General features: G+C 44.1%; 1 protein-coding gene across 1 annotated transcript in view; it reads left to right on the forward strand.

Annotated features, from left to right (window-relative positions):
* The window catches only part of LOC128343996 (serine protease inhibitor Kazal-type 5-like), a 226,428-nt gene that overhangs the window by 41,621 nt on the left and 157,085 nt on the right, over nt 1–27,722 (forward strand). Inside the window, exon 4 of the mRNA XM_053293435.1 lies at nt 9,959–10,066. The gene's annotated coding sequence lies outside the window, so the exon portion shown is untranslated. The remainder of the gene's footprint in view (nt 1–9,958; nt 10,067–27,722) is intronic.

Consider the following 27,722-nt stretch of genomic DNA (forward strand, 5'->3'; position numbering starts at 1 on the left):
ATAACTATAGACCTGTTTCTAACCTCCCCTTTTTGGGCAAGGTGATAGATCGTGTGGTGGCATCTCAAGTGCAGAGGATTTTTTTGATGATATGGATTATCTAGACCCTTTTCAATCTGGCTTCCATCCTGGATACAGGACTGTAACTGCCTTGGTCGCTCTAGTGGATGACCTACTACAGGAACTAGACAGGGGGAGTGTATCCCTGTTGGTTCTGCTGTACCTCTCATTGGCGTTCAATACCATCAACCATGGCATCCTTCTGGATCGCCGCTTGAGTATGGGAATTGGAGGTACTGCATTGGAGTGGCTCTTGTCCTTTCTTGGGGGGAGGGTCCAGAAGGTGGTGCTGGGGGACTATTGCTCGGCTCCATGGCCATTGGCCTGAGGGGTCCTGCAGGGTTCGGTTTTGTCCCTCATGCTGTTTAACATCTACATGAAATTGCTGGGAGAGTTCATCCAGGGATTTGGACTGAGTTGTCAGCAATATGCAAATGACACTCAGTTTTATCTCTCCTTGTCACCTGATCTTAGGGAGGCAGTGGATATCCTGAATTGGGGGCTGGAGGCCGTGATGGGTTGGATGTGGGTTAATAACTGAGACTGAATCTGGACAAGACAGAAGTGATGTTGGTCAGTAGGAGAGCCAATCGGGATGAGGAAGTTTGACTGGTTTAGGATGGGGTTGCACTCCCTTTGAAGGAGCAAGTACGCACCTTGGAGGTATTACTGGACCAGGCTCTGCTTTTGGAAGCTCAGGTGGAGGCAGTGGCCAGGGGTACCTTTGCACGGCTTTGGCTAGTGCGCCACCTGGGTCCCTTTCTCAAGAAGGCAGATCTGGCCACAGTTACCCATGCCTTAGTCACGTCACGGCTGGACTACTTTAATGTGCTCTACGTGGGGCTGCCCTTGAAGAATATCCAGAAACTGCAGCTAGTGCAAAATGCGGCAGCTAGGGTTTTATCTGGAGCTTCCCATTGGGATCACATCACACCCATTTTGAAAGAGTTGCACTGGCTACCAGTTTGTTTCCGGGTCTAATTCAAGCTGCTGGTTTTGACCTTTAAAGCCCTTTAATGGTTTGGGCCTGGGATACCTGAGGTTACCCCAGCTAGTTTCATGGATGAATGGGGATTTGAACCCGGGTCTCCCCGGTCCTAGTCCAGCACTCTAACCACTATATTTGGTCCCCAACTGTCACATAGCAAAATTAAAGAATACCAACAAAAACTTCAAAACTATCACAACCTGTTTGCTGGATGCTGAAATGAAAGAGAATCTTCAAACAAGTTACTTAGGAGAATATGAAAGGCTTTGGGATTATGCTAATGTGCTTTAAAATATATATAATGCATGAAATAAGAGGAGGCAGATGGCCAAAAGAATTGCTTCTACCTTTGAATGAATAAGCTTCTAGAAGTTCCTAGTGAATTTTAATGTGGGATGGTCCCATCATCATAAAACTTGGGATAAGTTTGCAGCTATATGAATAAAGCCAGGACACTGCTGACCAAAACAGAACAGGTCAAAAGCACTGCTTCATGGGATGTTTGGCCTCTGTGGACAAAGGGTCAAGTTGTATGCAATTGCAATCTGTTATACCCAGGAATAACAGTGTCCTGTTATTCCAAGTGTCCTGTGTATTAGGGATGTGCGAAACGTTTCGGGTACAGAACAATCTGTACCCGAATCTAGCTGTTTCGGGCGATTTGTACACAAAACAAATCACAAGATTCAACTCCAAAACAAATTGCCCAAATTTTGGAGCCGAATATTTTGTTGTTTCAGACCTCCATTCTGTGGCTATTTCCATGTAGTCTCCATTTGGTGTTTTGATGTCGCTTTGAATTTCCCACCCTTCCAGGCTTCAGAATTGGTGAATGAAAGCATGGGCTGATCTGCTGACGATTCCCTCCTGGTTCCAGATTGTCTCTTTTGGCTCTTGCCACTCCTGACTGACCCCACATTGGCCAGGGGAAGGGTTGGGGGGGCAGCGGAGTTCAAGGAGGGATTTTCAAAGAGATTTAAGGAGGCAGCAGCCACCATTCTGCCTTTCTGCCTTGTTGGAAGAGAGAGAGAGAGAAAGAGAGAGAGCTTTGCTTTGCCTTCCTTTGCCTTGCTTTGCCTTGCTGCCTATTGCCTTGCCAGCCTGAGCCCAGCCTGCCTTGCCACCCAGCCTGCCTGCTCCTGCTGCATGCCAGCCTGGAGTGGAATCTCTGCTGCATTGTTTTTTTGTTCCTGCCACTGATTCAGGAATAGAGAAGAAAAGAGAATTCTATCTTTTTTCACCCCCTTCCTGCTGCTGAGAGAATCTCTACCTGCCTGTGCCTGCTGTCTGTGCCAGCCACCAGCCCCTGAGCCCCTGTGGCCACTGGCCACCTGACCAGCCACCCCTCCCCCCAGATTTTCCAGGCTTTTGCCCCAGCTTCCCCCACATCTGAAGACTGAAGGAGAAGAAGATTGAGGAAGAAAGAGTAGATTCAGAGACCAGACAATAGAAGTGCCCAGAGATGAAAGTTTGGGTGGTACATAATTTGAATGAATGAATGAATGAATGAATGGAATACAGGACGCAACGTGGGTGAAGCCCTAGAATGAGTGAGTACCCATTACACACACACACACACACATCACACACACACACACACACACGTCTCTGGAATTGTGTGTTCTTGGGATGTTTTTCCTGTTTGGAGGGAAGTTTTGAGTTGCAATTGAATTTAAAAAGGTTGTGTGTTGTTTAGTTTATAAGAAGTTTAAATAGGGGTTCTGTCTGTGGGAGGGATCCCCGTTAGCTAGTACTAGTAGGTGGTTAGAAGGGTAGCGTAGCCTCGTGGTTTTAAAAAACAATTCCGTCTTTTTTCCCATTCCAAAGATTTTTTTTTCATTTTAAAAAACAGAAGACTCCACACTGCCTTCATATCCCTGACAGCCCACTGGTGGGGGCATGGGGGTTAGGAGACATCCGGCTTCGCTGGAGCTGTATCCATCTCCTACCATGCATGCAAGCCTCTTGGGCAGTGTTGCACGTGGAGGCGATGGACACATGAGTAAGGAGGCCGGGCAGGTTCAATTTGTGCACATCACTTTCATTGCACACACTTTGAACCTGGTGGTGCAGGATGCACCTGGACTTAAAGAGGCAAAGTCCAAGTACCAGCAGAGGTTGGGTTTAGTTCCCACCCCAGAACCTGCTGCTTCCGTGGCCGCTCTTGTGGACCAGTGCTGCAAGATTGCTGGGCACTTCCACTGGAGCGAAAAGGCAAGGCGCCTGCTCAAGTAGATGTTCCTACCCGGTGGAACTCCACCTTTCTCTTGCTCCAGCGCCTGCAGGAGCAAGAGGGAGCCATCCATAGCCTGGTAATGCATAATGGCTTGGATGTGTGCGACCTGTCCATTGTGGACTGGAAGCTCATTTCCGAGCTGGTCTTAGTACTTGAGCCATTCTATGCTGCCACAAACAGCTTGTGTACTGAGGCAACTACGTTGAGCCAGGCTTTGCCCACTTGTCTTCTCCTCAAGAAGACCATGGGTGATCTCCAGGCCACCCTGACTACTGTGGACACAGTTGCCCTGGCAGGTCAGCTGAGGGCTGGGGTAGTGGAATGGCTCACAACACCCTTGGGTGCATTTGCATGGCATGTCCTGGCATGCATCTGCGACCCAAGGATGAAGGGCAGAGCTGTCACCCCTGACCCGATGCCAAGGTGGAGGGACCTCCTGGTTTAGCACGTTAGGCGTGCAGAGGAGAAGAGGCTAGGTGCAGACGATGACCAGGAGAGGGGGCTGGTGCGCAGCCTAGCAGTGTGCATTCCACCCCCAGCAGCACTGCCACCACCACTACTTCTTCCCAGTGCAGCAGTGCGATTTCTCTGGCAGTGGCACCAATGGAGCGGCCAGTGCCACCACCGCGTTCTGCCACCCAGTGGTTCACAGAGGGCTTCTTTGGTGCCTTCCCAGGGGGACAGGAGGAGCCTGACTCTCCCTGCAGCCGTGCTGAGCAGTCTATTCTGCCCTACCTGCAGGAGCTGATGGAAGGCCGGGAGACAGAGCCATGCCAGTTTGGAGCAACACGGCGCCATGTCTGGCCAGACCTGGCAACCATTGCTGGCTGGTTCCTCTTATGCCCCCAACCAGTATCTCGAGCAAGAGGTTGTTCTCCATGGCCGGGGACGTAGTGACCGCTCCACGCTCATGGCTGGATGCTGAGTTGGTCTAGCAGCTGGTCTTCTTGAAGGCCGACCTCCCACTGCTGGGCTACCCTGAGCTGGCTGTGGAGGGTGAGTGACTCACGTCACCCCCCCATGCAGTGCCTCCCATGCCATGGCAGCTCATCCAAACCAAGATGTGTCACAGTCTCTGCCCCTTACTGCTTATACATCCAGACACGCACACAGGTACCGCCGCACTACCAGCCCAAGAATGGTGAGATGGGGCACTGCTGCTGTGCCGGTACTCAGGGCTAGGACAAGTGAGTGCTCCCTGCATCAGGGAGGGGTTCTCCCAGATGTTGCTGAGAGAGGCTACAACTCCCATTCCCCACTGTTGCAATGGCTGGCCACCATCAAGGCTAGGGACAAATGGAGTTGTAGTCACTCTCTGCAGCATACATCTGTGGATCCCTCCTTCTTGCAGGAGCACCCGCTTGCCCAGTCCTGAAGGCCAGAAGGCAGAAGCGGCACACCATCCATCACAGAGGCAGGCTGATGCGTGTGCAGGCACAGGAACGTTTCTGGGATGCTATGTCTCACACCTGCCTACACTGAACTACACATACATATGAGGGGATCACACTGTCACAGCGGGTTTGCTTTGTTTCCCTTTAATGTTGGATAGTGTTTGTTTGATTTGTTTCAACCATGGATGACACCATGAGGCCCATGACTTAGGTGGGTGGCACATCCTTGCCTGGCGCCGATATGGCCCAGCACCACCACCACCACCCATCTACAGAGATTGTGGTTGGGTGGGGGGAGGCAGGAGGGAGGGCTTTGGAAGATGTATGCTGATATGAAAGAATTGCCCTCATTGACTAGTTTGAATTGATGCTGAAATGAAAATGATGAATATCAGTGTGATAATATATGATGCTGATGATATGATGATGATTTGTTGTTCATGCATTTCTCTTTTCTAATGTGGGTTTCACTTGTCTCTTTAATGTACGTTGTCTGAGACTTTGCTTTGCTTTTTTCCACCCATGGAAGGACTGTGACTGAAGCAGCAGCACATACACACATGCACCCACCTACCCAAATCCCCCATCCCCAGCCGTGGCCAAGGATGAGCTTGCTGCTGGTGCCCTCACATGTCTGTCATGCAGACTTGGAGCATGTAGCATTCTGATGGCATGGCAAAATTTTTAACCCTAAACAACTAACCATTTCGCAGAGAATGCACACAGAGGTATACTCTATGCCCCCCCCCACATAATCTCAAGTCTAGTAGTGTGTGTGTGTGTGTATATATATATATATATATATATATATATATATATATATATATATATATATTCATATTCAAAAGCCTTGGTTTGGTTTGTTGTTGTGCCTGTGTATTTTGGGGACCTCATGGATGGGCACAGGAAAAGTTCTCTCTGTGTGTGTGTGTGTGTGTGTGTACTTCTTTGCAATGAAGATTGGGTCAGATTGGGTCTGGCATCATTTTTATTCAGACTAGATTGCTTGCATCTACAGTGGGTTGTGCTGGTGCCACAGGCTCCGATCTGTTGCAGAAACGTTTTTGTAAAAAAAGGCACCAGAAATTGTGTGCCATTGTTGTCATCATCACTCTTCTCCTTGTGTAGGTGGGAGGGGTGCAAAACCTCGCTTTTCCACTGGCAGAATGTTGTTTTGCATCCTTACTTAACCCGCTTTTATGGCTGGGTGCCACAGATGTAGCTGTGCTTGTTGCTTGTTGATGAAATGCTTGGGGGAGGGAGGGCAGGGCACATTTGATGCTGTTGTTGGCCCTGGTCTGCTGCATCTGTGATATCACACTTGCTTGCTTACTTACTTACTTGCTTGTTGCTGGCTGCTGCTGTTATCCTGCATTGGGAGGGGGCACATGGGGCAGTGCATTTCGTTGTTTCACACTGTTGTGTCTAGATAAGTTGCATTTCTATTGGGGGGGATCGTGGGACACAGTGGATGTGGTGAGTGACACAGTTCATGTGTGTGACCTTTGGAAACCTTGTTCTTTGCAAAGCTCTGCTCCTGTTGATGATGTGTGCTGCATTGGATCCACCCTATGGGACAATGGGGACAGACAGTGCCCATTTCTGCCTGTGGGTGCCTCCTAGAAGTGCCACAGTGGGTCAGGTGATAGTGCCCCTATGGGTGCTTCCTACTACCCGGATTCCAAAGGAATTAGGCAAAGGGGTGATTTTTAAAGAATTTCTGAAGTTGGCATGTCTTTGGGGCAGATTCAAGGCAGAAAGGGGGTTTCAGGGCAAAAGGTCTGTAGCACTCTGCACATGCTCAGAACTCCTGCTTTCCCAAAACTGCAGAATTTCAAATAGTTCAGACATTTGAATGTGAGATGTGATAATCATGTGTGTTTGTGAGGCTGACAGAAGTGATTTGCTCTGCTTCATTATGGTCTTTGGGAATGGGGGCTGCTCAGTTTTCCCCCCACGTTTTTCAGAGCATTCTGATTGGCAATAGGAATGATGATATAATCAGTGGCTTCCTCAGATTGTAAGAAGATTGTCTCTCAGATAATGTCCCCTTAGCTAAGCAGGGTCTGCCCTGGTTGCATATGAATGGGAGACTAGAAGTGTGAGCACTGTAAGATATTCCCCTTAGGGGATGGAGCTGCAATGGGAAGAGCAGAAGGTTCCTAATTCCCTCCCTGACATCTCCAAGATAGGGCTGAGAGAGATTCCTGCCTGCAACCTTGGAGAAGTCGCTGCCAGTCTATGTAGACAATACTGAGCTAGATAGACCAATGGTCTGACTCAGTATATGGCAGTTCCCTATGTTCCTATGTACTGCTACATCATGAAGCAGCAAAACAGAAACAAAGCCAAACTTTGATCAAGTCTGCTCAAATGTGTGCTATTGACACCTAGTGGACAAATATTTTTAAGCAGTTAAGAGGATTTAAATTGTAGGTGGAATGAATGAAAGGAAGTATAGGGAAGTGAAAGTGCACCAGAAATAGAAAAACAAAGTGGGTTTGATGAGATTTCATCCAGGGAATCTAGGGAAAACATGCATAGACAGTGGGCAAGGAACATGATATCTGCTGCAAGTCTGATTGAACAATAACCCATCTTTGTAAGGATGATAAGTTTGAGAAAATAAGATGGAGCATGCAACATTGTGTTGCATTATGTTGAAAAGTAGTGCTCATCTAAAGAATTGCACCAAAACTGATTTATTGGCAGTGATGGTGGCGATGGCACCATATCTTTTTAAATTTTATTTAATGCTGCAGCTGTGCAGGCAGTGGTGGCAACAATGCTGGAAACTGTGGTAGCCTCCTGGCCACCATTCCCCTGTAGAATGCACCTGGTCCATTCCAGAGTTGGGGGGTGGGGATGACACCTGTCAGAAGCCAGCCACTAAGAAGGCCTTCAGCACTGCTACTAGAACTGACTACACAGGCACAGCTTTAGAGAAAAATTACAAAAGACACCTATGCGTCTAGCAGTAGTATCACTGCTAGTAAGCCCCCCCAAAAAAACTCTGCAGTAATTCATCCCCTCCGCCACCCCCCTGCTCCCCAGTTTTCATCACCTGTAGTTTGGGCACTGAAAATGTAGGGGCCCTTTCAGCACTAGTTTAGAATGCCTGCTTTCCTTTTAAGCAGAGCACTAGTGAGATGTCTATCAATATGCAGAAATATATATAGAAATGAAACCATTAGGGGTGTAGTGGTGGGGTGGGGCATGTGCATGGGCTCAGTGCCAGAGCACTGGTACTTCTCGGCTTTTCTGGCTGTTGGGGTGGGCATGACCATGGGGGCTGTCATGGAGAGCACCTCTACTTCTGAATTTGCAACTACATCACTGGAAACCATACATGACTGGATGGATGAGGATCAGTCCCATGTTCCCAGCCCTATTTCTAGGTGGTTTTGTCCTACCTTAGCCTGCCCTCTCTGTTCCTTGGCCTTCTTTTCCTTTGTCTGGTGGCTGGTGCCCCTCTTTCATACAGATCACTGTTGTCTCTACCATACAGTATTCCATTCCTTTACCAGGGTTTCTGCATCTGATGATTCCTAGACAGTCTTCCTTTAACCCCTGCTTTTCTCCACATTTCCTTTCCTAGACCACCTGTTTCCTCCACCCCTCCTTACGCCATCCCTTTGAGAGTCCCTACCCCTTCTGTGCCTCATTATCTTTGTATCTTGAATCTTTGCCTTTCTCCCATCAACCCTGTTCAAACAGTTGAGCTTTGTAATTATGCAAATGTGTGTTGATGGAGGGAGGGGATCAGTTTATAGGCTGTTGGTATCACAGAAGTCCTCTTCTCATAAATCATTCCCATGCTCAATAGATGTGTGGGAGGAGTAGCTATACCCCCTGATACCACCCTTGATGAAAATGTGCACACCAGTCATGTCCCCTGACAACCACAGGTTCTCGAGAAGAAGGCTGTACATGACACTTTAGTTGTGTTTTCACAGTCTGCGACTTTTCCCTCCTGCTCAGCATTCCAGTGGCATTTTCTCCATCTATATTAAGTCCATGAGGCAGAGGGGAAGGTGCACAGATATAATGACACATAGAACACTGCATATCTTTAAAACTTGGTACATCCATCAGTGTCAGTAACTAAATTTTAAATTAGTCATTTGCTTTTGCGCAATGATGTCCCCTTTGCTAAGCAGGGTCTGCCCTGGTTTGCATTTGAATAAGAGTCTGGTCTACATGTGTGAGCACTGTAAGATATTCCCCCTAGGGGATGGGGGCCGCTCTGGGAAGAAAATCTGTATGATTGCACACAGAAGGTTCCAAGTTTCCTCCCTGGCATCTCCAAGATAGGGCTGAGAGAGACTCCTGCTTGCAACCTTGGAGAAGCCGCTGCCAGTCTGTGTAGACAATACTGAGCTAGATCAATCAAAGATCTGACTTGGTAGAAGGCAGCTTCCTATGTTCCTGTGTATCTTCTTGTCTTTTAACAACTTTTTATTTAGCATTAGTAGTTTTTGAGAAGTGTGGAGTTCACTCTATTGCCACCTCTGGTAGACTGATAACATTCATTCCTGGCCTGCTCGGTAAAGATAACAGCTGTGCTAAGAAAGAAACAGCTTGTGACCTTGACTTTTCTTTACTTTCTTGATAACTTTACCCCTTGTTCTTTGCAAATATAAACTCTAGCATGAGCCACAGATAGCAAAGGAACATGTTTTTACATGTAAATTGAGAGATATTTTCCAACCATAATATTTTAAAGCAGAGAGACTGAAAAAATTACAAACTGTTAAAAAACCAGATTCATGGAATATGTTTAGATCTTTTCTGCTTGTTCCTCCTTTACTTTAAGTTGCTTTATTGTTTTGTTTTTAAAACATCTTATATTCAAAAACCTAAATGGCTTGTATGTTTATATAGAAAGCTGAAGTTTATTTTGGCATCAAATGTGTTTTTCAGCAAATTGTGTGTGCTGATTATTTGGGGAATTAGCCGACTACTGGATATCTTTTTGGAAAGTTCAAAGGAATCTGGATGAAAAGTCCAGTTCTCCAAGAGTAGAATCCATGGGGATCTACCTATCCTTCGTTATATACCCATTTTATAGAAGATTAAGAAACTGTTCTGGCTCACAATGTTCAATTAGTCCATGTTTACGCAATGCTTTGGATTATATTCACCTATCCTTCATTATCAGGAATGTTTTCTCCCAGACCCAGACTATAATGGTTGTTGTAACGATTCTTGTAACTATTACAAGAATATGAACCAATGAGAACTGAAATAATTGGTTTGTACTAATAAAACTACCAACAGATGGCAGCAAATTCCAGTGAGTGAAGGAAGAGCTTCTAATACCCTGAAAACATGCATTGATGCATAGAAGACAACAAGAAAAGCAATAAATTCTTTGACTTCAGCAAAGTAAGTGAATATAAAACATTACAAGCTGCACACCTCTTTTATGAAGCTTTCCTTTTGTTTTGTCGTGATTAACTGTTCTTTCATGCACATTGACTCCATGCTGCTTGCACAAGCACACTTTTTCTTACACTGAAGTAAATTTAGCAGTGACGTGTCTTTTAAATTATTGCACAATACTAAATGAATGTTTCATTACTTTGAAAGTAGAACGATGCTGACATTTATTATTTTTATTATAATCAGTATAACATACTACAGTTTAGAAGTACATAGCTTACCTCTTCCAAGGAAAGGTTAGAGTTTTTAATGGATAAGAAAGTGAAGATGAGCTGACAGTATGATATAATGTTAAGTAGCAGGTGTGGAGCCAGCCGAGCAGTGGCTTGGGTCCGGCCCTGCCCAGCGGCCTCTCTGACAACTTCCTGTGTCTATGACGTCATGCACATGGGTTGTGCCTGAGCCCCGAGAGAATCCCCTCCCTGCCCACGAGCCAGCACTTGCCCATCTTTTTCAGGCAGTGTTTTCTTCCTGAAAGCATCTATTCCACTTTCCCTTCCTCCAGAGAGGGAGAGAAAGGGAGAATAGATGCTTTCAGGCAGCAAGCGCTGCCTGAAATGACAGGGAAGCCCTGGCTTGGGCTCTTTGGAGCTTGAGGTCATGCTCAAAGGGTGTGTGGCCTCGAGCTCTTAAGAGCCCAAGCCAGCGCTTTCCTGTCATTTGGCAGCGCTTGTTGCCTGAAAGCATCTATTCTCCCTTTCTCTCCCTCTCTGGAGGAAGGGAAAGGGGAAGAGATGCTTTCAAGGAGCAAACACTGCCTGAAAAGGATGGGCAAGAGCAGGCTCGGGGCTCTTAGTAGCCCAGACGTGGACGGGGGGCATTCATTCAGGGCTCTTCTGGAGCCCGAGCCACGCCCCTCTGGGGGCTTCAATGGCCCCTACCATTGGCGTCCCGGGTTCTTTGAACCCGCTTGCAGAATGGTGGCTATGCCCCTGTTTAGCAGAAACATTGAACATACAAGAAAATGCATGTATTCTTTTCTTTACATTGGGTAGGATCCAGACTAAGTTAGTCATGATTAAGTCCCATTGAAATTAAGTTAGGAATAACTAACTTGTTTCATTGATATCAATGATGCTTAGTCATGTCTAGCTTATTCTGGATCTTGTCCATTACTAGGACCTCATCTGGAATATCTGATAGCAAGGAAGCAGACAGCAAAGAAGTGGTTCTTCTCTGCCCGCATTGCTTCTGCAAATTCATGTCCAGCTGAGTTGTCTAGGGTTGTGAGGGGGCTAGTTCATGTCCCCTCTGCCTTGAATTTAAATCAGGAACCATCTGTCACTCGCTGTGATCTGTTTAAAAACTTTTTTGCAGATAAAATATCTTGTATTCGCACTGAACTAGACAGACTCCATGGTTACTGCAGAGTCTATCACAGAGGTGCCCAGCAACTCCTCTTGTAGGATTGAACTGGACCATTTTCAATTTGTTACTTCTGATGATGTGGACAAAATACTTCGGACTGCACGCCCTACCACCTGCTCTCTTGACCCTTGCCCAACTTGGCTTATTTCATCTGATAATCATATTATCAGAGAGGGTCTGGTAAATATCATAAATGCTTCTCTGAGGGAGGGAAGCATTTGCTTCTCTGAGGGACGGAACAAGGCTCCATACTGTCTCCAATGCTTTTTAACATCTACATGATACCACTGGGAGAGATCGTCAGCAAGTTTGGTCTGGGATGCTATCAATATGCTGATTTTATTTATTTATTTTATTGTTGCATGTATATACCGCCTTTCGTTAAAAGACAACCCCAAGATGGTTTACAAAAGTTAAAACATACAATAAAAAGACAATAAAAATATTAAGCTTAAAAATATAAAAACAAACCAAATTTAAAATCTATAAAAAACAAGCATAAAAACAATATAACAGGTAAAAACACACAGAAGCAACAGTAAAAATGATTATGTAAAAGCCTGGATAAAAAGCCAAGTTTTAACAAGCTTTCTAAAAGCCGTGATGGAGTCCGAGGAGTGAATGGCCACTGGGAGAGCATTCCAAAGTCTGGGGGCAGCAACAGAGAAGGCCCTGTCCTGAGTGCATGACAGCTGGGCCTCTCTCATTGTCGGCACCCGGAGCAAGGCCCCCTCAGATGTCCTCGTCAAGCGGGCAGCAACCCTTGGGAGCAGGTGGTCCCTCAAATACCCTGGGCCCAAACCATTAAGGGCTTTAAAGGTCAAAACCAGCACCTTGAATTGGACCCGGAAACGAACCGGCAACCAGTGCAACTCTTTCAGAATGGGGGTGATGTGCTCCCAAAGGGTGTCTGATGACACCCAGATCTATATTTCTTTACCAACTTCATCAGGAAATGGCATGACCCCCCTAAGTGTCTGCCTGGAGGCAATATTGGGCTGGATGAGGGATAACAGACTGAAGTTAAATCCAAGCAAGACAGAGGTACTGTCAGTAGGGGGTCAGAATCCGAGAGATGGCTTAGATCTGCCTGTTCTGTATGGGGTTACACTCCCCCTAAAAGACCAGGTTCGTAGTCTGGGAGTGCTCCTGGATTCCAAACTCTCCCTGGTCTCTCAGGTTGAGGCTGTGGCCAGGAGTGCTTTTTATCAGCTTCAGCTGATACGCCAGATACGTCCATTCTTGGAGATTAGTGACCTTAAAACAGTAGTACATATGCTGGTAACCTCTAGGTTTGACTACTGTAATGCACTCTACATGGGGCTGCCTTTGTACATAGTTCAGAAACAACAGTTGGTAGAGAATGCAGCAGCCAGATTGATCTCTGGGTTTACCCGAATGGATCATATAACACCAGTTCTAAAAGAACTGCACTAGCTGCCGATCGGTTTCTGAACGAAATACAAAGTGCTAGTTATTACCTATAAGGCCCTTAACGGCTTAGGTCCAGGGTATTTAAGGGAGCGCCTTCTTTGTTGTGAACCCTGTCGCCTACTAAGATCATCTGGAGAGGTCCAACGACCAGTGCCGCAAACTCGTTTGGTGGCAACTTGGGACTGGGCCTTTTCTGTGGCTGCCTTTTCTGTGGCTGTGGCTGCAGCAGAGCATGTCTACAGGGGAAGGAGATCAATCTTCATTGCTCTCCCCTCCTTTCAAAAGTACTTTTTGGCTTCCAGAAATATGTCCCCAAGGATGCACAACCCTCAGGGACATCTTCCTCAAAGCCAAAAAGTACTTTTGGAGGGAGGGGAGAACAGTGAAAATCACTCTCTCTCCCCTCCTGTGCACTTGGTTGTATGGCAAGCCTTTAGCTGAGCGTCTGCAGCAGCCACTCTGAAAACTTTCTTATTGGATTTTTGAAAGCATCTAATTAGCCCTTGTCTAGCCATCACAGTAATCAACAGGGTTGGAAAAATTTTAATACTAGCTGGGCCGGGCACAGAGCTTCTGTGCCTCCAGCGGGCCCACCCACCACCACTTTTTCTCCCCCCCCCCCCCGCAGCACACCCAGCTTTCTGGCCAGCCAGCTGGCCACTTCTCTCCCCATCCTGCTTTCTGTCGGGCTGGCTGGCTGACCCGCTTCCTCTCCCCCACCCACTCCTCACCTTCAGCCCGTGGTTTCTGGATGGTGGGCTGGCCGGAAAGCTGGCCCATCACTTCCTCCCATCCACCCACTCCTGGTAGTGGTCAACTCCCTCTGGCCAGCCCGGGCCAGCCCACCACTGCCTTCTCTTCCCAGTGGCCGGTCTGGCCCACCATTGTCTCCTGCTCCTGCCAGCCCTGCCTGGTCGACCCACCACCACCTTCTCCTCCCAGCAGCCAGCCTGCCCCGCCATTGCCTCTTCCTCCTGTGCATCAGGCTGGGTCGGCACACCACTGCCTTCTTCTCCCAACAGCCGCCACCACCTCCACCAACGCCTCCTGTTGCCACCAACTGGCCCAGCCAGCATCTCTATCCCCTCCCCCGTCCCCTTCACTAATCCGATCCAGCAGCTGCTAGCGAACTCTCACGAGAGCTGCCATGCATGGGATTAGCAACGAGTATGCCTAGGAGAAATAAATATATAGATTTTGATTGATTAGATTTTGGCAATCTATAAAATCTCATATACTCTCTCAGCTCTCATATACTGTCAAATTATATATCAAATATTGATATATCAATGTACTACATTTTGTATGTTTGTATTTTTTGTAAATTTCTTGTTTTGTTTTATGTATTTTAATTGTTTTTTTTATATTCTTTTGTTCCATTATGAGCCGCCCAGAGAAGAATTTGTTATGGGGTGGCTAACAAATAAAGTTATCATCATCATTATTATTATCATGGATTTCCCTTTTTGATTCAGTCATCATAAGTTGCCTTGAGCATTTTAAGTACATATTTGAGGCCAAATGCTAGGGAGCTCCTTTTCAGTTTCCAGTTAGAGGGGACAAAAATGTAGGACATTTGCATCAAAGTTGAAAGGCTTACTTTTGGACGTATTCAAGATCAATTGCTAATCGCCATAGTTACTATTTATGCTTCATAATAACTAAGTATATCAGTCCTTATTATGCATGAGAGGAGGTGGAGAGTGCCCCCTGTATTTTCATAATGAAGTTTCTGCTGAAATACCAGTATCAAATATTTGGTGACATTGGACACCCCCATTAGTAAAGGTTGAGAGCCAATTGTTTCAGTTCTTAAACATCCGTTTTTTTAAAAACATGCCTGTTCAACTTGCTAGCTGAGGAAAAGAAGACTCCTAAATATTTAGCAAACCAAAATGTCCAAGAAATGGACATTTTTCTTCTGCACACCCCAAACACAAATAATACCTCTCCTGATCTACTGAACCATGACTGACAACACACTCTGGGCTTATATTAATACCCAAATGAATGCTTGTGTCACTACTTTACATCACACTTCTCACCACCAATTGACAGGCATCCATGTATTTCAATCCCATTCTTTCAAGTGCCTGTTTCAGTTCCAAAATAATCACTTTCTTGCTTCCACAGGAAACCTGCAGAATATTCTGTCAAGAGATAAAACTGAGTAAACAGGACATGCTATTAGAGAACCAGGACTCTTGTCAAGAAGGAAGGCTGTTGAATTAACATCCATTTGTTTAAATTCAGCCTCCCAAGACATACAAGTACATTATCTGAGTCAATGGAGTCAATACATTAATTCAACATAATTTTTCTTTGTCAATACAGCCTTAGTAACATCCATGAAGGAACATGCACTGACCGGCTGGCTTTACACAAATAAAGTACTGTGAAATTGTTCTTCCTGTATTGAGAGGGTTTAAGGACATTTCTTCAAACACGGAGCAAAACACAGAGGTGGTATAGTGGTATGTAAACACGATGGGAAGTACATGATATTATGCAAGTCTGAAGCTACTTGTATAGTTAGGGTGCGTGGTTTTCTCAGCATTCTGTTATCACAGAGCCTGAAAACTATTCATCACAACATGAAGACAATTTGTTCTATCCATAGGAAAGCAGGCATGGAGAATCGACCTTGTGAGGGGCATAATCTAAACAAATTTCAGAAAAATAGTTTTAAAAATTTGCCTTGAGTCAATACCTCACACTGTTTGCACCCCCTTTTCTCCTCTCCACAATTTATTTATTTTTCATTTTCATTTTGGCAGCTTAGATTATGTCAAAAAATCCAAGGATGTTGCAAAGTTGTGCCTTTAGCTAGTTTAGTGAAAATCTGTTAGGTGTTCTTTAAGTTATGAGATTTTTAAGTTCTCATTTTAAATAATTCATTTAACAAAAGGCACAAACAAACTACAGGTGATAACTATTCTAAAGCAACAATGAAGTTAAATCCTTTTATTAAGTTAATCGCCTTTTCAAAAACCAAGGAAATTCTAGGATCAAAAGCCTTTCAGTTTAAGAGAAGATTTATAGTGCTTACACATTCACCAATGCACCAAAAAGCATAGAATTTGTAAGTTAGAGTTTCTCGTATCTGTACCATGAAAGCAGTCAACATATTATACAGCCTCACATGTTGTGTCTGCTTAGAGTTTAGCCTCAATGTACCCATAATTTCCCTTGGTTTTTTTAGCCCCAGTCCTCTTCCTCTGCCAGTTGGGACAACACTAAGGCAGAATTTATTTATTTAACACATTTCCATACCATGCCATATGTAAGTCCCTGGGTGATTCACAATCCAAAAACACAACTATTAAAACAGTTTAAAAACAGATAAAAATGCTTAAACTATAAACTAATAGCCTGACTAAACAGGTATGTTTTCAGGTCCTTCTTAAAAACATTCAGAGAAGGGGAGGTGCTCATTTCATTAGGAAGCGTATTCCAAAGTCCTGGGGCAACCCTAGAAAAGAACCAGTTTAGAGTCTATGTTCCCCACCAGGCACACCATTTGGTGCCACACCATTGGTGAGAGGGGGGGAAAGGAAGGAGCAGCTTGCATCAGGGGAAAGTTCAGTTCACCTTCCTCCCACCTCCCATCATGCCATTGGCCGGCATGACACAATGGGAAAGAAAGAAGAAGACTAGGAGGCTTGGGGTGAATGAAGGAGCTCCATGAGGCTGGGTTGGGGGACACGGAAGGAGAGGCTTGTGGTGGGGGAAGGTTCAGTTCACCATACCCTGCCCCCAGCATGCCATCTGCATTGGAGAGGAAAGAGCAGAGCAGCACAGCATGGTGTGTGTGTGTGTGTGTGGTGAACTGAACCTTCCCCTCCCAAAAGCAGCTCCTTGCTTTCTACCCCACCATGCAGAGCTCCTTCCTCCACCCTGAGCTCGGCCAGTCAGGGGTCAGAGGAAGGAACTCCATGGGTCAGATCTGTCCCCCACCTTTAAAAAAAAATTAAAAATGGCTGCCAAAAAAATGGCCACCACACATGTGCAAATGGCCTCTGTGAGGCTGTGGGCCATGCCATGACTCGGGAGAGGCCATTTTTGTATGCCCGGCGGCCGCCATTTTGGCCACTATGCCATTTTAGGAAGGGCCTAAAAGGCCCAAGGGGGGCATTTTGAAGACCAACATGAGGAGGGGGAACCCCCATGCACCCCCTCTGTCAACCTGAGGAGCATTTTTAAGGTAATTTAAAAAAAAACCCTTTAAAAAGTTTGCGGACCCTCTTCCCTGGACAGAACCAAACCGGCGGGGGTTCGAGGGGTGCTGGACCAAACTGGCCTGGTTGGGTTCGAGGCCAGTTCGGCCTCAAACCCAATCAGGCCAGCTGGTTTTGTGCACATCCCTACTAGTTAAACAGAAAAATAGAAACAAGGCTCTAATGTTTAAAAGTGAGAATGTCCAATGTTTAAAAGTGAGAATAGTTGGTCAAAATGGACTCCATTCATGTGATATATTCAAAACCAACTTCATTGCCCAATTTCTAAACTATACTTTCCCCACAGATTATGGGTTGTTGTTGGGCTTGATATTTTTCAGATTCATTCCAGAATAGACCCTGGCTGTCTGGGATTTGTGCCCAGTCTGGAATTAATCTGGAGCAGGCTCAGCCCCGATTCAACTTTGATGCCATTAATGGCACTCTGTTGGCCACCCCTTACCTTTAAGAAGTAATGTGAAGTGGGGAAGTGCAGTTATCGTCCTGTTTGCAACATGGAAGCTCTGGAATCCAATGATGATGACATGTGACAATGAATCAGAAGCCCCAGATGCAAGAGCACATGGGCTGTGCAACCTTGGAAAATGAGGAATATGGGTCCTCATCAGTACCATAGACAAGTTCAAAGCAGATTTAATGTTCACCATGGCCTCTGACTACTGCAGAGAAGCCAGGGCTGATATAAGATGTTCTGTATCCAGGGAACATGCTAACTCACTGATGCTACAAATGATGGTGAATTTGACCACTAAAGCAAATCAAGTAAGGGAAAAGCAGCATCTCCTCCTACTAGCCGATGAGTCACACTGTGGCCTACAGCAAGTTTCTGCTTCTATCAGTTTCCTCATCAAAGGTGCAAGGACAATGACACTTACTTACCAGCCTGGGGTGTTGAAAGGATTAATTAGTTCATGTCTGTAAATCACTTTGAAGATTCAATGTGTTAACTGCTAAGCATTATTGTTATTAATTATTAAATATGGGTGGTATCAAATGTAGGAAAGCAGCATGCTAGGAATGCATTACGAGCCTTTCCTTTCTCTGCAATGTTCAAGAAGAAACATTTCATCACAATACACTGGATTGTTACAATGCAGGGAAGATGATATGCTAAAAAGATCTGGAAATAGAGTGGGCTGCGGTGGGATGGTTTATTGTTTCACTCAATGGGGGCGCTGCACCTCATATTATCAACTTAAAGGTCTTGTTTCAGAAGAACAGGAATTAATGTCATCATATCAATTATTATTGTTTCATCAGAAGACTGAAACAGTTGTGTTAGCTATACAGTACAGATGTATGATCAAGGAGCTGTAGAAGAAGACATGTGGTCAAAACTCATATGGCAGTTCTGTAAATATTTTTGAGTTTTACCGTGTGTTAGTTTTTTTGTTTTTTTTTTAAACCCCTCTTATATCATGTTTGCTCTGAGGGGAGAATTAGGCATGATAGTGTGTAGAGATAAGGCAATATGTAGAAGTCTAAAACTTTAAGTAGTTTTTATACAATCTGGGGTGATTTGGGATGGGGATAGAATTAACAGTGATTAGATCAATGGAAATTATCCTTTGTAGCACTGTATGGCTGATACTATTACATCAGTCATTTTGGTTTCTCGTATGCATTTATTTTGGGTCAGATTGCTGAACCTTTTGGGCTTTGTATCCTGACTCAGATGACATTAGTATCTGAGCCAGGTTAAGGCTAAGTATATTGCAAAAAAGCATGTATTAATAGAAGAAAAAATAACTTACAATGAGAGGCAGAAAGAGAGAAAAAATCTTTCACATAACTTGCTCATTAAAACTGGCAGTGGGGGAAAGCTTGGATCAAAGTTTTCAAATTACTTGTAGATTTATGGGGTAAGTAATTGGTGAGAAGAAAGGCTTTTGGGCAAGTATTTTCAGCGGGGGGTGGGGTGGGGGTGGAGAGTTGTTGAGTCTCTTACAATCAAATTAGTTCCGATTCATGATTCAGGATACCAAAGAAACCTCATTTTTACATGTGGATGACTTCCCTTTACATGTGGGGGGAACCACACCACCCAATAGGAATAACTACAGCAGTGAAATAATGAAGAATGTCTTTCAAAAACATAAGCAGTCTGTATTCATGAGGCACTTTAAGGTAACTTGTTTGAAAGGGCATTTATAAGGCAAATGCAATGTGCTCTTGCCTAACCAGGGATTCTCTCTTAGGGGAGGAGTGTGAGAATCTGTGTGCTCAAAACAAGGATGTGTTTTGGGATGTGACTGACACATTTCAGATAGGGGTGGTGATGGTAGTTAAGAGTTGTAGTTAGGATGGGTGTGTGTCCACCTACTTGGGGTTTCTCAACAAGCTAAAACAGCAAGCAATAGGTGAGCAGGCTCGCTAAGCAACTTGGCTGCCACCAACAGTTTGGATTTATGATATTTTTTAGAAATAGGATAATTCAAAAGAGAGCCATGTTGTTGCCAGAGAAAAGTATGTTTTCAAGACCGATGGAATTCAAGATAAGTTATCCTTGATTTATCCCATCAAGATCGCTTGTATCTAATCAGCAGATAGCTGAGAAGCAACAAAAGAAGGAAAATCCAATAATTAGGCAGTAACAGAGAGTCAGAAGACCTTGCTTTACCACACCTGATGTGGAGCTGGACACACCCCTGTACGTCTCAGTTCCATTGTATTTTTACAATAATACTGCTGTATGTTAAATTGCTGTTATCATGCTATTGCTTAACTCTGAAGAAGGCTTAGACATATGGAAATGAAATTTTTATGAATTACTTCTGAGGAAGTGACTGTGTCACCAAGTTAGTGTGAGTCCATTTGTGTAGCAAAAATTGCTATCATCAGGACCAAACTAAAGGTGACGTGAAATGTGTCATTGTCTAGTTTGGAGCTTATTTTCACTTTAAAATAGCAGCTGCATGGTGACCCAATGAAGATTAGGATCATAGTATGGAGGTAAAGGTAAAGTCTGCCGACAAGTCAATTTTGACTCCAGGCACCCACAGAGCCCTGTGGTTTTCTTTGGTAAAATCCAGGAGGAGTTTACTATTGCCTCCTCCAGCGCAGTATGAGATGTTGCCTTTCAGCATCTTTCTGTATCACTGCTGCCCGATATAGTACTTGGGGATTTGAACCAGCAACCTTCTGCTTGTTAGTCAAGCATTTCCCCACTGCACCACTTAAGGTGGAGGTAGGAATGTTTAAATTTAATTCTGTGTTATCTGCCTAGACAAACTTCCTCCCCCTCCCCCACACACAAAGCTGCTATGCACTGAAGGTATCATTGCAGCAAATGGCACCTTTGGAGGTGATATTTGATGGCGGGGGTGGCGAGTGGTATGGAAGTACAGGGATCAACGCTCCCTACTTCTGCATCATGGTCAAGATCTGGATCAGGCCCCCATGTGGCTGCTATTTTAAAGTGAAAATAACTCTCAAACTAGACAATGACACATTTAGTGTTGTGAGTAGTTGGATCCTTAGTTGCAGTCCTCATACTGCTGATTTTGGTCCCCCTAGATCCATGGAGGGCATCTAGTCTTTCCAGAATCAACAATTACTATATGATGAAACAGCCTATGATGAAACAGCCTAAGATACGAGAGACTATGCTGGCTGTTAGAACTGCTTTACTGAATGTGCTTCAGTAATGGAAGCTGCATGTGGATCAGTCACCAGGGGGCACAAGTCCAAAGCCAGGACTAAGAGAGCCAGAGACACATCAGGGGTCACACCCGGTAGACAGTCAGGCACCACATGGGTCAGACAGGAGCCTGTAACACATCAGTAGTCAAACCAAGGAGTCATCAGGAGCCAGAGGATCAGATAGAAGCTACGAGCCAAATACATGCCAAAGATCAAATCAAGCAGAAGCAGACTTTAATGCTGAGGCAAGACCCACCTCAGCCATGAAGCCTCTTATATTTCCTGCTGCAGGGAAAGGCCAATGAGTGATCCCTAGGGAGCGGCCTGTCCAGGGCTTCAGAGATCTAGGAGTCTGCCTTAATGTAGCAGGCTCAGTGGTGGGTGGCCAGTGAAGACGGTGTAGGGGAGATGGTGAGAGATACCCTTAAAAGTCTTTACTGGTGATACTACCAACACCTGGAAGCCACAGGGAGCAGCAGCACCCTGCCCAGCATCCCTAGGGCACTCACCTGGCCTCTGCTCATGCACGGCACCCATTTACGCATGCTTGGAGGCCACAAAAATGGTCTCCAGCACATGTGCAGAGGCCAGGTGAGTGCCATAGGTGGAGCAGTCACTGTATGGGATGCCGGGCAGGGCACTGCTGCTCCCTGTGGCTTACAGGTGGTGGTGGTGTCGCTGGTAAATACTTTTAAAGGTACCTCTCACTGCCACCTTGCACCATCCCTCACTGGCTGCCACTGAGCAGGCTGCCACAAGGGACAGCAGGACACATGCCTCAGGGCAGGCAGGCAGAGCATGCAGTGGCTTCAGGAGAAAAGCCGCTCTCAGACACAAGCATCACACTGTGACACCCACCTTTTAAAAACTTCAATGTAGGGAAGAGGACTCTAGAGGTATTTAGCAAAAGCACCTCTGACGTGATAGCTGTCTGCTGTCTTATCCTGTACAATATATAGCACATGTTACTTCAGTGAATTAAACAGATTACAAAAGAGAGAGCAGAACTGAGAGAGAATTAGTGTGATATAAAGAATTCTTTGTCCCCATCTCAGATTTGCTGAATGGGGCCATATTAGACAAGACAATGAGGCTGTTCTTCTGAGCAGCCAAAACTGGGCTAAGGCAGTCAAGCCCAGGCTTGAAAAAACTGGGCTAAGGCAGTCAAGCCACCTCTGGAGACCACTGGTTAGTAGGGATGTGCGAATAGATTCAGGTACAAAATGATTTTTACCCAAATCTACCTGTTTTGGGTGATTTGTGGACAAAACAAATTGCCCCTGTGCTAGCTGGCCAGATTCGGGTCCAAAACAAATAGCCCAGATTTCAGACCTGAAAAATTTGTAGATTCAGACCTCCATTTTGTGGAGCTCTCTCTTGCTGTCTCCATTTTGTGTCAGGATTTTTTTTAAAAAAATCTCACCCTTCCAAGCTTCAGGTTGGTGACTTACAGTGTGCAATGGTTACCTGGTGATTCTCTCCTGGTTCCAGACTGGCTCATTTCCATTCCAATCTTGTGTTGCCAGGGGTGACTGACCCCGCATTGGTATGGGGAAGGGTCAAAGAAGGGAGTTTGAAAGAGGAATTTTTCAAATGTACTTAAGGAGGCAGCCAGCCACCATTCTGCCTCATGGAAGAAGAGAGAGAGAGAGAGAGAGAGAGAGAGAGAGAGAGAGAGAGAGAGAGAGAGCCAGAGGAGCTTTGCTTTGCCTTAGCTGCCTGCTGCCTGGAGTGGATTATCTGATTTTTGGTCCTGCTTTCCTGATTGAGGAAAAGGGAAGATAATTTTTTTCACCCCCTTCCTGCTGCTGAGAATCACTGCCTGCGCCTGCTGTCCGTGCGAATCAAATTAGGTACAAAATGATTTTAACCTGAATCTGTTTTGGGAGATTTGTGGACAAAACAAATTGCCCCTGTGCTAACTGGCCAGATTCGGACCCAAAACAAATCGGGGGTGATTCAAATTGGGTATAAATCAAATTGGGAAAAAAATCAATTTGTGCACATCCCTAATGGTTAGCCAAGTTTAGTGAGTGCACCCTTAACTCGGAGCTAACTGTTTGTGTGCAAGCACCGGTTACTCCCAGATGGCGCTGGCACAGGGGCAGCCTCCTCACAATGCACTGCACACTCACATGGTGCATTGTGGGATTGCCGGGGGCTGGGACAACCTGTCCCAACCCTCCCCACCTCCGTGTTGCCTGGGAATCAGTGGACCATCTGGCCGTGCGATCTGCACACCCAGCAATGTGTATGTTTTTATTGTATGTATTAATCCTCTGTTGTGAGCCACCCAGAGAACAATTTGGGGCAGCTAACAAATAAAGTTTATTATTTATTATTTAAAAGCTTTCTGAGGTGTTACAAGTTGGAGCCAAACTTAAATTGCTTTGTAGCTCCATATCCTATATGCATTGTTTGATAACTACCTTGGCTTTCTTATATCCTAGCAGTATTAGATAATGAGGAGCAAGACCATAATTTAACAATTTTTGCTGCAGTTCAACAAGTATGAAATGGATCTGACAAGGTTAATGGAGCCAGACTAACTGGGAAGAAAATCAGTTTTAACCAAAACCTAAAAATGTATAACCAGGCTCAAGCCTCAATTGGAATCATACCTGATTCTAAGCATAGAATCTTAGCAAAGGTGCTAAGACATAGTGATGTGTTGGAGACACAATGTGGAACTAGAAAAATGGCCCTAAAAATTTGGATTGGACCACCTCATGAGGATCATAACTGTGATAAACACACAAATGTGCTCCAAACAGCAACTGAGATATATTTGCCAAATATGCTGTAATAGCTGATGGAATATAATAACCTCCATTAACATGGAAAAATCTGAGAATAGCAATTGTACTCCTTTGTGCATTTCCAGTAACATAATTGCTCTGTGCCTTCCAAGATCCAGATGCCTGAATGATAACTGCTAGGTATTTATAAACTATGTTGTTCCCATCTATCTGCAACATGTGTTTAATCGGCCTGTTCTAGTACTCTAGTACGTTGATAATTATTTTTCAGATGTTCATTGTGACAATAAGATGCAATAGCACATAACAATTCTCCTCAAATCAGTTGTCATTTGAGACATAAGTACTGTATGATCTGCATATAGAAATAAAAACAAAGATTTATTTGCTAAATTAAGTGGATGACAGTTGCTAATTTAAGGGGATGAAAATCTCAATTGGAGAGAGACAATCAACCAATGAATTTATATAAAAATTAAACAGCAAAGGCACTACTATGCACCCTTGCCTTACTCCTCTTGTTACTTAATATTTTAGTCTTTTGATAATTAATGATCAGATGTTCATTGTGATAATAAGATGCAAGGGCACGTAACATTCTCCTCAAATCATCTGGCATCTGAGACAAAACTATCACATTATCTGCATATGGTAATGGTGGTTCCCTTATATTAAGAGGTGATTCTCTTATATTTAGCAGGGGGAGAGCAACTGGTCCTATCCTACCCCAGGTGTTTACCTTATGTTTCTTTTTATTGTGAGCCCTTTAGGGACAGGTGACCATCTTGTTTCTGTATTATTTATTTTTATATGTACTGCTTTGAGAACTTTGGTTGAGGAGCAGTATATAAATATATTATTTATTTACACAGTCAGACAGGTGTTATTGACTGGTTTGTTTTATCCAAACATCGAGTCCTTCCCAAGGACCTAGGATGGCTGAATTTTATTGTCAATGTTGTTGCTGTTGTTATAGATATCGTCGCAGAATATAGGCCGGTCCCAGTAAAGCTGCTTTTTGTAATGGGCTGATGGTGATTTCTGTGGCCCCTATGGTGTTGAGGTGCTCTTCAAGGTCTTTTGGAACTGCACCCAGGGCGCCAATTACCACTGGGATTATTTTGGTCTTCTTCTGCCACAGCCTTTCAATTTCAATTTGTAGATCTTTGTATTTGGTGATTTTTTCTATTTCTTTTTCTTCTGTTCTGCTATCCCCTGGTATTGCTATGTCGATCATTTTCACTTGTTTTTCTTTCTTCTCGACTACAGTTATATCTGGTGTATTGTGTGGCAGATGTTTGTCTGTTTGTAGTTGGAAGTCCCATAATATTTTTACATCTTCATTTTCTTCAACTTTTTCAATTTAATGGTCCCACCAATTCTTGGCTACAGGTAGCTTGTATTTTTTGCAGATGTTCCAGTGTATCATCCCTGCTACCTTGTCATGCCTTTGTTTGTAGTCCGTCTGTGCGATCTTTTTACAACAGCTGATTAGGTGGTCCACTGTTTCATCTGCTTCTTTACAAAGGCGGCACTTGCTGTTTGTTGATTTTTCTACTTCTGTTCTTACTGCATTTGTTCTTAGTGCCTGTTCTTGTGCAGCCAGTATTAAACCCTCTATTTCTTTCTTCAAGTTGCCATTCTTAAGCCATTGCCAGGTCTTGGTAATATCTGATTTTCCACTTATTTTTCCACTTATATTGTGCAAATATTGACCATGCAGGGGCTTATTTCTCCATTTTTCTGATCGGTTCTTGACTTGTTCTTTCTTGTAGGCCTGCTTTGTTTCATTGGTGTTGAATAGTTTCTCATTCTTGACTATTTTAAGTGCATCTTCTTCACTGTCCTTGATACATTCTTCAAGGCCTCTTTTCTCCTCGACTGTTTGATGGACTTGCAGCATTCCTCTTCCACCTGAGCTGAGAGGGAGCTAGAGCCTATCTACATCACTGCGGGGGTGCAGAGCATGATTGATGGTCATGATTTTCCTAGTCTTACAATCTAGCATCTCTAGCTCTGCCTGGGTCCAGTCTATCAGTATATCTGATAACAGGTATAGCCCAGGTGTTTATGGCTTGTATGGTGTTCCCACCATTGAGTTTGGACTTGAGGATTTTTCTAACTCTCCTGATGGATTCACTTCCAGTTTTTCTTTTTACTTCAGTGTCTGCGATGTTATCAGCCTGGAGAATGCCCAAGTATTTGTAAGGTTCTTTCTCTTCCAGGTTCTTGATCTTGCTTCCATTGGGTAGTTCTATTCCTTCTGTTTTTGTTATTTTTCCTCTTTTCATTATTAATGCAGCACACTTGTCTAGTCCAAACTCCATTGCTATATCGCTACTGAATATACGGATAGTGTTTAGCAGTGATTCAATTTCTGACTGGGACTTTCCATACAACTTCAGATTGTCCATGTGCAGCAGATGGTTGATTTTACTTGATGTTTTAGATGTTTGGTATCCGAGGCCTGTTTTGTTTAGTATTTGTGAAAGTGGGGTCATGGCGATTACAAACAACAGAGGGGATAGTGAGTCCTGTTGGAAAATGCCTCTTCTAATGCTAACCTGTCCAAGTGTCTCACCAGTGATTGTTAACTGTGTACTCCACATGCACATTGCTTTTTTAATAAATATCTGGATGTTTTTGCTGACACCAGTTGTTTCTAAACATTTTAGTATCCATGTGTGAGGCAATGAATCAAAGTCTTTCTTGTAGTCAATCCATGCAACACTTAGATTGGTTTTTCTAATCTTGCAATTTTCTAAAATCATTTTGTCAATCAGCAGCTGGTCTTTTCTGCCTCTGGTGTTTGGGCAATTTCCTTTCTGTTCAACTGGAAGCTGTTTGTTAGTTAATAAGTGTTGCATCACTTCATCTGCTATTATTCCAGTTAATAATTTGAACATGGTTGGCAGGCAGGTTATCGGTCTATAATTACTTGGAACTGCACCTTTGGCTGCGTCTTTCATTATGAGATGAGTTTTCCCAGTTGTTAGCCATTGTTCAACATCACCTCCTTGCAAAATGTGATTGAACTGTTTTGATAGTTGTTTATGAAGGCTTGTTAGGTGTTTAAGCCAAAAGCCATGCAGTTCATCGTCGCCTGGAGTAGTCCAATTTTTAATTTTCTTTGCTCTTTCACTTATTAATTCTGGTGTTATTATTAGATCTTGCATTTGTTGGTTACATTTTTCGACCTCTTTCATCCAGCCTGCTTTTTTATTATAATCGATTGGATTGTCCCATAATTTCCCCCAGAATTGCACTGTTTCTTCTTTATTTGGTGTTTCTACGTTTCTTGCAGTTTCTCCTTCTATGCTTTGGTAGAAACGTCTCTGATTCGACTGGAATTGGAGATTCTGCCTGTGTTGTGTGATTCTGGCTTCGTATCTGCTAATCTTCTTTGACACTGCTGTTATTTGCTGCTTTATTATTTCCAGGACTTCTCTAATTCTCCTTGAATCTAGGTGGTATTTTTGATCAGATACTGTTTGGTGTTTTCATTCTTCAGCTTCTTGTCTTTCATATCTTTCAATATACTAGCATCTGATCTAAGCCTGGCGATTTTATTTTCTAATCTAATCTTCCATTTAGGTGATGTACAGTACTGCTTTCTTTTTTGACAGGTCCATTGATCTTATATCTGAGCTCTTGTGTTGTTATTCTTGCTGCACTGTACATTAGTTGGTTTGTTTCTTGCAAATTCTTGGTTGGTTGTTTCTGCAAGGCTAGCATTGACATCTTTTAATGCCTGAGTAAGTTGTTTTTTGGCAACTGTTTTTAGAGCTGGAAGTCGAACCCTGGTGGTTGTTTGGTTCATGTGCTCAGTTATTTTTTGCTTTAGTTCTTGTTGCTTTTCTGTTAAACGGCATTCGGGTTTTTGAGGTGAAGGCAAAGGAGAGGTTGCCTGGTTTTGATTTTGAAACAGTTCAGCAACAGTGGCATCCTCTATTTCCAACTCCTCCTCCACCTGCGCCTGAGCAACTTCTTCAGTTGGTGGTAATTCTTCTTCCATATCTTGAGCCTGTGTTGCTCTTTGCAGTTCTTCCAGCTCTACTCCTGTGAATACTTTGTTGGATTATTATTATTATTATTATTATTATTATTATTATTATTATTAGTAGTAATTTTCTAACTTAGGTGGATGAATATCTCAGT

The sequence above is a fragment of the Hemicordylus capensis genome, chromosome 2 (assembly GCF_027244095.1).
Source record: "Hemicordylus capensis ecotype Gifberg chromosome 2, rHemCap1.1.pri, whole genome shotgun sequence".
NCBI classification, from domain to species: Eukaryota; Metazoa; Chordata; class Lepidosauria; order Squamata; family Cordylidae; genus Hemicordylus; species Hemicordylus capensis.